The following is an 11,492-nucleotide window of genomic DNA, read 5'->3' as shown; positions in this document are numbered from 1 at the left end:
TCCTGGAGCCCCTTCAGGCACTGGAAGGTGCTCTAAGGTCTCCCTGGAGCCTTCTCTTCTCCAGGCTGAACACCCCAACTCTCCCAGCCTGTCTTAGACCATTCGAGCATATTATGGAAATGGAAAAAAATCTCCCAAAGACCTACCACAGGACATGAATTCTGTTCACTCTTAGATCCATTAGAATTGGTCTTTCTTGACTCTCTGGCTTAGTTATAGCTGAGTTTTACCAAAGTCCAAGCTATCTGTTTGCATAGCAACAGCTCATGTGTGGGCAATGTAGCTTTTGATGGACACAGTTCAGTTTTGCAGAATTATTTGAAAGACAGATTATTGTTCAGGGGAAAACGTGGAGCTGTGACTTAATTTCCTCTGAAGAAAACACATATTCTTTGATAAGCCAGCACGCTCAACAGGGCTAGAGTAGGTTGCTAGAGAACATGATGCTGTACTGAAATTAAGTAGGCTATTCAAACAAATCAGGCTAGGGAAAATGTGTGTTTTTCTTTAACTTCATAGGATGGCAGTTACAAATAAAAAGACTACAGTCAATTATGTTTAAAAAGATCATTAATGTTCAGAGAGGTGGGTCAGATTCTCTCATCATAAAAAGGGGTGTGAAAACAATTCCAGCTGAAAAAGAGCTACATTTCTTTGGAAGAGAATTAAAAAGGTATATTTGTCTCATCTAACTTTAGCAACTAAATGAGAGAACAAGCCTAAGTTAGCTGTTTGCATTCATTGCATAGGCTGTGGAGACAGGCAGGTGCCTTCAGAGGATGATTCATTCCATTCTATCTTCATCATTTCTTTAAGCATGCCAGCTTGTCTTTCTAAACTCAAGTGATAGGAATACTTCTTACATCTAGAGATGAAGTCTTCTAAGAAGAAAAATGCTTCCATAACTCTCTGTAAAACTTGGGCACTGTTATTAGTTGCCACTTATGAGCATGTTGCTGCTGTTCTGCTTGGGGGAGCCAGAAATAAATTCTTCACTTTTTATCTTCCTTTTCACTTTTTCTGAACTGCAAAGGCACTGAGGTTTTCTTGCATTATCAGCTATTAGCCCTGGGTGTCAGAAAAGATGGACAGTAAGCTCTGCTCCTCTGGGCTAGCTTCTGTCTCCCTCTCTGCTCCAGTTCATTTAGTCTCTTAGGCTGAATTGCCTTCATGTGAGCAAACCATGTTCATGAAGCAGTCACCATGGAGTGTACAGCAAAACTGATGGGGTTTGGGTAGATGTGCACCAATAATAAACACCAGTTTGGTCAGAAAACCCTCAGAAAAACATGTTCCTCCAGTAAAATATGGAGAGTTTTCATTCCCCTTATGAAGAATATTTTAGTTGATCTCTCATGCAACTAACAAAATTTGTTAGGTATTGAAATTATTCTTATTGTGTATAAACTGAACAGAAAATACAGAAGAAATTAAGCCAAAGAAGGGAAATATCCCATAATGTGTTGTGCTGCATGACATTTGCATCTATCTGTTTTGGGATAATATTAATATATTTTAAGTAAGCTGTATGTTTTGCTGAGATAAAACAACACTGACAGTATGAAAAGAAATGCAAATTAAAAAAAAACACAACACAACAAACAGAAGAGGGTGTGTAAATAAGCATGGGGTAGAGATTTCATTTTTAACAGGGATTGATGTCTTCCTTAAATGCTTCATCACATATTCCATTAACATTTGCACTCCTTCCATTTGCAGGGTTTGTTGCGTGGAGTAAAACACTGGTAATTCCTGTTTTTTACTCAGAGCTCAGATCTATTTTTCTCCATTGGTGCTGCTGCCATCTGTCATGAGCCTGGCAGGCAGTGCTTTAGTGCCCTTTTCTCTTCCTATTCTGTCTCTTACAGCAGCTGCAGCAAAGAGTTGAACTTGGCAGCTGCCCATTCCAGAGGTTAAATTGCTGGCTATATATCTCACTTGCAGGCTTTGGTCTTAAAACTGGCCTCACATGCAGGTCAACTTCTCTGCAAAGGAGGTGTGGGGGTCAGGTTGGTACCTATGAAACTGTCAAATTTTACATTGTAGTCACACTTGAAAAATTCTATGACCATTCTCCCTCACCTGGGAATCACTTCACAGCATGGAAGATCTGAGAGTAAACACAGCTGTTTGTCAAGAACATTGTGGAAGAGTTTACATTCAGATAAAAAGAGTTCACTTCCATGTGATACTAAAATGTTTTAAGGAGAAGTTCAGAGATGATCAGTAATAATTTGAGAGGCCCCAATCTGAAACCAGTGAAAGCAGACATGGTAACACTGGGGGAAACAAGGCATGTAATATAGAAAATTAACATAATTTTTGTCTCTATAAAAAAACCCAACAAAACACTGACAAACAAACCGTAGAAAACTCATGAAAAGAAACCACCTAGTAATGGTAGAGCTGTTGCTGCTGAGTATAACTGAGGAGAGCAGCCTAAGAGCCTGGTTATTGCATTTGGACTGGCACTGACCACACGAGGAATTAAAAGAGAAAGGCCCAAGTTCAAAGAGGAATCAAAGCCTTTGTGCTTTGGAGGCTTAATCAATGACACTCATTAAAAGAAAACTTGCCTTCAGACAGGTCATTGTCACTATAACCTTTCTTCTACCTCATTCTTACACTGGAGTTTGTCTCCTGCCTGGATATTATATCACTTGGTTGAACCAGTCTAGCAACTCCTGCCTCAATGTAGAATTTTACAGTTGCTCCATGTTACCACCAGGAATGATGTTCTCCTTTTTCTGTAAGGAAATGTAGCTCATACATTCCTTTATACATTTCATATACATGAAAATCTTGAGAACAGACTGTGTTACTAGATAAGAACTGCTGTATTTTCCTTTTGATAAATACATTTATTTTCTCCTTATCTCCTACTATGCACTTTCTCATAAGTTTCTTATTGGACTAGGAATCAATGTTTTGACCACAAAGGGAAGATTTCTTTGAATGAAAGTCAGAATATGTAAAAATTGGAGACATATGTTAAAAAATAATAATATTCTAAATGACAGGTACAAATCCTGTCTGAAAATTCTACCCAGAGATCATCACCAAATAGAACTGGGGTATCTGCTGGGATGTAGGGCCATTGTGCATGAATGACCAGAGAAATTTTGAGCTTGTTCTTTATTAACACCAGTATTTTTCAATATATGTCTCTGTACTGTGGATGTATCCAGGAAGATTCAACAACATAATTAACACCTGGGACCATAGTGAAGAACCATAACAGAAAACAACTTCATCTTTTCTGTTTTATTCTGCCCCCAAATACTATTTATAAAGGTAACACTTAAAGAATATTGACAGATTATATATATAGTTAGAGATAAACAATATAAATGCAGTAGACCATAACATTTAGCTGAACATAACTCTGAAGACTGGATTTGTAATGGAAAGTAGATAAATTCTTTTAAGTGATGTCTCACTGTTTTTTGAAGTGAGAGCGTGAGAAATGTAACAAATAAGAACTTAGTCTGATGATAACAACTGGTAATTCAATCAGGTGATAGCAACACTGAAAAAAAAAGTTGATTATGATGAAATGTGACCCAATAATTATAATAATTACCCTCAAATCACAGGTTGTCTCAGATGAATTCTGCTCTCAGTCGGTAACAATGAACTCAAAGAAGACCCTTTGATTCATATTTGAAATAATCTGAAATGGAACATAAAGGGGGGGGGCAGCTGTCAAAACAGTCTTTACACCTCATTCATTTAGGGAAGAAGTCAAACAGCAGAGTTGGGGGATTTTTGTCTCTAGGGAAGCGAGGACAAAAAAAAAAGCTGACTCTGGAATCTCTGGAAACACATTCACAAGAAGCTGCCCTACAGAGAAAGCAATTTCATCACAATTTCACAGTTTACAGAAACCCAATTTGGTGTTTGGGTTGTTTTGGTTTTTTTTTTGTTTGGCTACTTTGAGGCAGGGAGGAGTCCTAGAAAAGTTATTCTTCTCTTTCCCACTTGGATTCCCATGCACCTTCTTCTCTTGGGGGACTCACTGCTGCTTCTCTACTCCTACATGAAGAGATGCTGGAGACCACTTCTTGGTCCTGAGACCAAATAGCAAATGTCATTGTGACTTTCCTGCTAAACTCAGTTTCCAAAAGAAGGGGACTTCCTAAAAGAAGGAACCCCAGGTGCTGACTGTGAGTTGTCCTTTGGCAGCTGCTGGGCTGTGTCAGGAGCTGCTTACAGGAACACTTCTCACACTCTCCCCATGGCACCTGGGACAGGGCTGAAAAGCTCCCTGGCCCTCTAATTCACTGTAGACTCACCTGTGACACCCACCAGAGAGCACCTCATCAGAGAGGACTGAAGCAGAGACACCAGCCTGTGAAACTGCAGCTACAAAAGCTCCACCAGCTGCTGTATGTCCCATGGGAACTGCACCCCAGGTGAAAACCACATCCAGAGGACTTTTTTACAGATAACAACGGGTTACTAGAAGTGTTACTTTTTCTTGAATAAGTTTGCTTCATATTTTTATTGAGACAAACATGAAGGGACCCAGGTAATCCATACCTGTAGCATGTCCTCACTTGCTGGCTGAGATACCAGTCAAGAAGGATGAACAAGATGCTGTAAGATATGGTGTCAGAGGGTGATGACTCCACTGATAACAAAGGCTGTAAGCTTAATTTTTTTGTTTGTTTTTTTGTTTTCTATTGTATAATTTTCTTCTCTGATTTGCATATCATCTCTGGAGCCCTCGGCACAGGAGGGACATGGAGCTGTTGGAGAGCCCAGAGAAGGGCCATGAAGATGATCCTTGGGCTGGAGCAGCTCTGCTCTGGAGACAGGCTGGGAGAGTTGGGGGGTTCAGCCTGGAGAGGAGAAGGCTCCAGGGAGACCTTAGAGCACCTTCCAGTGCCTGAAGGGGCTCCAGGAAAGCTGGAGAGGGGCTGTTTGTAAACAGGGCTCGTAGTGAGAGGACAAGGGGGAATGGATTCAAACTGAAGGAGGGGAGATTGAGGTGAGACATCAAGAAGTTCTTTACAATGAGGATCGTGAAGCACTGGGACATGTTGCCCAGAGAGGTGGTGGAAACCCCACCCCTGGAGACATTCCAGGTCAGGCTTGAGGAGGTTCTGAGCAACCTGGTCTAGTTAAAAAGGTCCCTGTGACTGCAGGGGGGTGCTGGTCATCTAACCTTTAAAGGCCCATTCCAACCCAACACATTCTGATTCCATGATTCTCTCAGTGTCACAGGAGGGCATCTATCTGGATTGGGCAGCTTCCATCAAAGCAAATAAAAAACTTGTGTAACTGCAAGAATGAGCACACCTGTGTACAGAAATACACCAGGGATATCTGGCCTCTGGGTGCAACCTTTGCCATCTCTCTGCTCCTGCCCTGTACGGGAGAAGTGTTAGAAAAATTTGTACTGCACTTAGGGGGAATCAGAGGGATTTTTCTTCTGTCTGATTTTAAACTACATATTTTTACCCAATAAAATGGCAGAGGAAGTCACACTGCTGGGGGTTGGGTGGGGTCTGCACCCCACCACTATTGCTGCTGGATTCATAGAGCCAAAACATTCCCTGTGATGCTGATAGCTCTGCAGATTGGTGCAGTGCTCTCCATGGCCAATATGCAAAACACTGCTGCTGCTGCTGCTGAAAAAAAGCCTCTCTCCAATAATAAAGAGGGTTTGTTTTTTTAATAGGCACTACAAAGGTGTTGACACTAACTGCACTGCTCCTTTATTATTTTTAGTATGAGCTGAACATGTATCTGAGAGGCTATTTCAGTCTATAGGTTTAAAAAACTTCAAGGCACTGTGTCCTTGAAAGGTCCTCAGTCTTGCCCATCTAATGGAAAACCCACAGCTCTTCTAAAAACAGTTAGTGGGGTAGCACACCTGCAAATAAACATCTAGGTTGGTTGGCAGCCAACAGCCTGAGCTGCCAAGCTGCTGGGTGTCCTTTGATCCCACTTGGTTTCTTTGGGAACTAAAGGTAGACTTCAGGAACTAAAGGAACTAAAGCACATGGTAAGATGTACCCAGCACCCTTTGAGATAGGAGTTTATGATTTTTAATTGTAAACTCTTACTTCTCCACAGCTGGTCCAAGAACAAGTTGCCAGACATGGTTCCTTTCCTTCTGCTTGAGTATGGAATCTCATGTGAGATTTGGGTTAAAAAAATAAAGAAGCTGCATCTGTTTTTCTAATAGCCCATCATGATTCCAATTCAAAAACAGGCTGCCAAAACTCAAGATAGTCTTGAACCAAGGACTGGTCACTTTTATGAATGAACCCTTATGATCCTAAAGCAATGCTAGTCTGAAGAATATTTTTTTAAAAAAATAAATACAACTAAGCCAACAACAACAACAAAACAACCAACAACCCAAAGTGCTGTTTTGAATTGGTCTCAACTATCAGGAAATGAAATGCCAGTGCAACATGCTGTGGAGGGCTTCCAATAGCAGAGCCAGCACTCTGTTAGGGAAGGACAAACCAAGTTAGAGTAGTATAAGAACACTGACCTTATTGTCTTCACATACTGCAAATAAATTGCAGCATCCATTTTTATTTCTGAAAAATAAAGCCTGTTGAGCATCTGACTGGGAACGTTAAGACACTTATTAACACCTTGTGGCAATCCTCAAAGATGTGCAACTCTCACATCCCAAAATGACATCCCTTTCTTGTTTGAACTTTAGGGAAATTCACTGTTGGTTTTTTTGCATTACAGTGATTTTGAAGTGTTTCTTTGCTTTCCAAAAGGGGAAAGAAGCCTATGCTTCTGTGCATACCATCTATCACAAACACTACTTTGATAAAGCTTGTTCTGGCATTATTTTTTTTGCCAGAAAATTTGACCCCACGAATCAAATATCTTTCTGAAGGAGACACTAAACTGTATGAGAAATGTCCCAGGTCTTTAGTCTGATACCTTAAAAGATTTGCCTTAAGAGATTTAGTATGAATGTTAATACACAGTTTTCACTTGACAGACGTGTTGATTTTAGGTTAATAATTCCTCAGTTCTTTTCAGAGGTCTGCATCCAGAACTTGCTGCTTTGTGACATACCCACTAGAAATAAAAGTGCAGACAGGAGCTATTAGTCAGGTATGGAAATTCAATTCCTTGGGGTGTGATCCTCCAGCTGAAATCGGGTAATTGCAGACCCTGTGAAACTGCAGAAAAGGCAATTTCCAGATAAGCCCTTTCCTGCAGGGTGGGCTGCCAAATAATTTCAAGAGGGAACTACAGAAGCTGCAAGAATTAACTGCAGAGTCATGCAGGCTGCTGAGCAGGGTGCAGTAGCCCGAGCTGGAAGCAGATTCTTACATAATTTAAATGCAGCAAAGGAGTGAGAAACAGCAGACGATGAAGCTTTTCCCACATTATCACCACACTGCAGGTGTTTCCTCCTTATCAGAGCTTCCAAAGCCACAAATTTCAAGAACTCCATTTTTTTATTTTTATTTTTTTCTATTAAAAGGTTTCTGCTAAATGTATCTGCCTCTTGGCAGCTGAACAATTCATACAAAAGGGGGTAGGGGAGGTGAATCAGAGAGCCAAGCCGACCAACCTACAGCTGATACAAAAGCATCTACAAGGATTGTCAGTAATAAAAAGCAACAAAGATATTTTGAGAATGTTCACTACATTTTGGGAGAGAGAATCATTTTAAGGGGCTGGTGGCAGGTTCTCTGAAGCATGAGCCTCGTGGCCAGTTGAGGAATGCTGGGCCAAAGGAAGCCAGGGCAGCTGATCAAAGCAGAAGAGCTGTGCTTTATTTGCCACTTCAAATAGACCATGTCATGGACAACACCAGTGTCTGGAAGTGGGAAAGAAGAAAGTTGTAAGCAAATGTGGGTGTGCAGTGCTGTTTTCCACTCTTTCTCATAGAAAGAAAATAAGATATGCTGTCCCATGTTCTGTGACAGATTTTTTTGCACCATGTGGAAGTGGCTGCACTTTCAGTTGTACTCTGAGCATCCCAACCATGTCATATTCCTGAAAACTGGTTGGTTTGCAGGCTGGATGTCAGACTGTTTCTTTTGAAAAACATTTGTCTTTATGTGAAATTCTGTCCATAGGTTTAAACAAAGGAGAGAGAGGTTAATATCCACAATGAATGAAATGAATGAAATTCTTTTCCCTTCCACTGTAATGCTTCCCTCTGTCACTTCATATACAATTCGTATATAAGATGACGTTAAGGAGCTCATATACAGGAGTCCCTGGGGAAGACAAGCAATAGTTCAGAGTGTTATTAGCTGTAAAAACATGAACCTTTTTTGAGAAGAAAAAAATAAAAAAATAAAAATCTTCCAAGAGACTTTTCCTGGAGCCAGGATTTTCCTGTTCATGAAATGAGCTTGTACAAAGCACAGCTAACAGCACTTGTTGCACAGCTGCTGGCATTACAGTTCTGCCCTCTCAGTGCTGTGTTTAAGAGAGTTATTTGGCACTTTTGTAAGCTAAGGTTGGTGTCATCATGCTCTTTATCTTCTAAGGATAAACAGAGCAAAATACCCATGTGATCTTCTCCTGAAGTGTCCTCCTTAAGGTTCCCACTCAGTAACTAGTCATTGCAGCCATAAAATTCACTCTCTGTAAACAGGGAAAGTGGCAGCAGGGAAGGACAGTGACCCACCAGCAAGCTCCTCTACTCAAGAGCAAATGGTGACAGTGCCACTTTTATCACCACTTCTCAGCTCCCAGCTTCCTAACACAGTTCCAAGCACAGGGATATAACTGCTGCTGCTGCCTGCTCCTCTCCTACCACTTCCTCAGCAATATGCTGCCTGGTATTTTAAGCCTGGATGTGAATGAACTGGATCCATCCCACTCTGAATAGCATCACATGTTCAAGCTGCCTTTCACTAGGCACAGGCTGACTTTTCTGGGCTGCTGCAGTCTCTGCTGCTTGATTTGCCTCCTTCTGGGGAGAGCCATTTTCACAGCCTGTACATGAGATAGCTCCCCAGGCAGCAGCACGGGTTTATTTTGCTTTCACTTGATCCTTTTCAGGAAGCCCTGTGTGTGGATGAAGGATCCTGTCTGTAAGCAACCCCCTCTCTGCACATTGCAGGTTTTTAGGGGGGGAAAGGAAACCAAGTGACAGTGAATCCACTCAAAAGATATCATTACCAAATGCTGTGGATTTCAAAGCACAAACCCACATCACTTAATGCTGTTAGAAATCTTGGCTGTGGGCTCTGGGGGTCATTCAATAGAAGACAGGAGGAGAGATGTCATTCCTGCATACACAGCATATTCCTGTCTCATAAGGGATAATTCCTGATTTTGGGGGGATCTTGAGCAATAGAGTGGGGCCTGATCTGGTCTATTTTGAAATCTAGTCATCTTCCTGTCAAGCAGTGGATCCATATTTTGGCATGTTATGGGTATTTCCCACTCATGCTTTCTTTTCATTTCCCTCCATTAAGTCACTTGAGGACCCTGAAGGTCCCTCTTTCATTAATTAGGTGTATTCTTCTCTCTCTGTCCCCACAAGCAACCCAGGGGAGCATCAACCAAAAGTTGTGATGACAAAAATGCCTGTGCTGATGTCTGGCAAATAGCTCTGGGAATTATCCAGCTCCTAGTTAATGGGAATCCATAGGTGGCTAATCAAGCCCACTAACGAGCCTGGTGTTCATCAGTCTTAGCTTGTAAAGCAAGGACATGGAACATGGGCACCTGGTGTAGGGGCAGGAGGCAGATGGGCTCTGAGGAGCCAGCAGGGAAGGGTTTGCAGGGCTGGGCCTGGCTCTGCTAACAGGCAGATCACAGGAGCCAGTTAAACTAGTTCTACTTTCTATTCATTTCTGTGTTATTACTGAAAATTTCTATGTCGTGCAATTACATCAGAAGGAATTGTCTGTGGTGAAGACAATAAGGTGCAAGTTAATTATGGATTGACCTCATAATCCATTAAGAAATCTATCTTAATTTTTCATTTTATTTTTTTTAACATTCCTTAATTGCATATATATCCAAGTGATGGAAAAAGGCATTTAGAAGATTTTGTCAGAAGCATTCTGGAGGTTTTGATAACTTTTTTAAGTGGATTTTAATCTGTTTAACTTCGTATTATGGGCACATTTTCCATCCTCCAAGTGGGGAGGAGGGAAAAAAAAATCCTCATTTTCATTTAATTTTCTAAAGGTCAGAAGAAATGGTTGTGCTTCAGAAGATTAATTTATCAGATAGGAAAGAGAAGCAGAAGAGGATGTGACATATGGTGGCTTTAGCATTTATTTTATAATTTATTTATTTATTCTGTTTTCCTGTGAGAGAATGTTGTTCTTTTGAGATAGTAGCAATTGAGACATCAGCATCAGTTAACCACAAAAAATAGACTGTGGCAGAGCAAGTCTTTCTAGTACATGATGACACATCTTCTGCCTGACCTCTCAGATGACTGGTTTGTTTACTAATTTCTTGCCATATCTGCTGAAGGCAGGCAGAAAATGATCCTGTGAAAATGAGGAGATGCCAAAATCTGATGCCAAATCACAACATTTTGTGATGCATTTTGCATGTTTCACTTTAGTACCACACAAGTGGCCATGAGCTGCTTAACATTTTTTTATTAGGGTTTTTTTTTCTGCAGGTGACACCAGATCATCTTGATTTCCTTCAAAAACCTGGAGTGTGAGCAACTGATTTGTAAAACCTTGAATTTAACTCTCAGAAAGATTAATAAAGCTAGTAGCTTATTTTGGTGGTACTTTGATGGTTTTCCTGAGGGAAAGCCTGTTTGTGTTCACTGATATTTACTAATGATCCCTGTGGACACAACCCTTTTATTCATTGAGAAGTGAGTTCAATTATAGTAATCTCAATATATATTAAAAAAAATAGAACCAACCTATAGTCTCCAGTGTACTACAGAAGGCAGGGAAACCTGTCAATATTTTCCAGAACTGAGTTATTATTTCAGGCCAGTATTGTTGCTTATGCTAGAAAACACATCACCTCCTACTATTTCATGTTGCATTATCACAGATCAAGGAATAACTGGAACTAAAAGTTTAACATGAGGTCATTCTAAACATTGAGAGCAGCCAACCATCAAAAGGACTATAATGTGGTTTACCTCAGTGAGAACAACTCACAATGTTCTCCCTGGTAAAGAGGGATCTGGTCAGTATGTTCTAGCTTCCTATGTAACTAGCAGCAGCAACAAAATTGTCCAAGTTTTTTTCAAACTAAGCACATAGTTGACACAAAACAGGATTTCTGTAGTGAAATAATAATAAAAATATATAATAGAAAAAATAATGAGATATATATATATAGATTTTTTTTGAGTTATAACAAAGAATGAGAAGAACTGACTGAGAAGGGGTCAAACTGAGAGACAAGAATGAAGGGATTGATCATGAAAAGGAAGAAAATACAAAACTGTACAAGGAAGCAGGATTTCACCTAATACATTTTTAACCTGTGGAACCCACTGCCCTGATGTTCAGAGAAGAAGAAAACTTGTCACTTTCCTGCTG

The sequence above is a fragment of the Chaetura pelagica genome, unplaced genomic scaffold (assembly GCF_000747805.2).
Source record: "Chaetura pelagica isolate M959 unplaced genomic scaffold, ChaPel_1.0 scaffold46, whole genome shotgun sequence".
NCBI lineage: Eukaryota > Metazoa > Chordata > Aves > Apodiformes > Apodidae > Chaetura > Chaetura pelagica.
The sequence above is the reverse complement of the archived record's forward strand: the minus strand, read 5'-3'. Positions refer to the sequence as shown.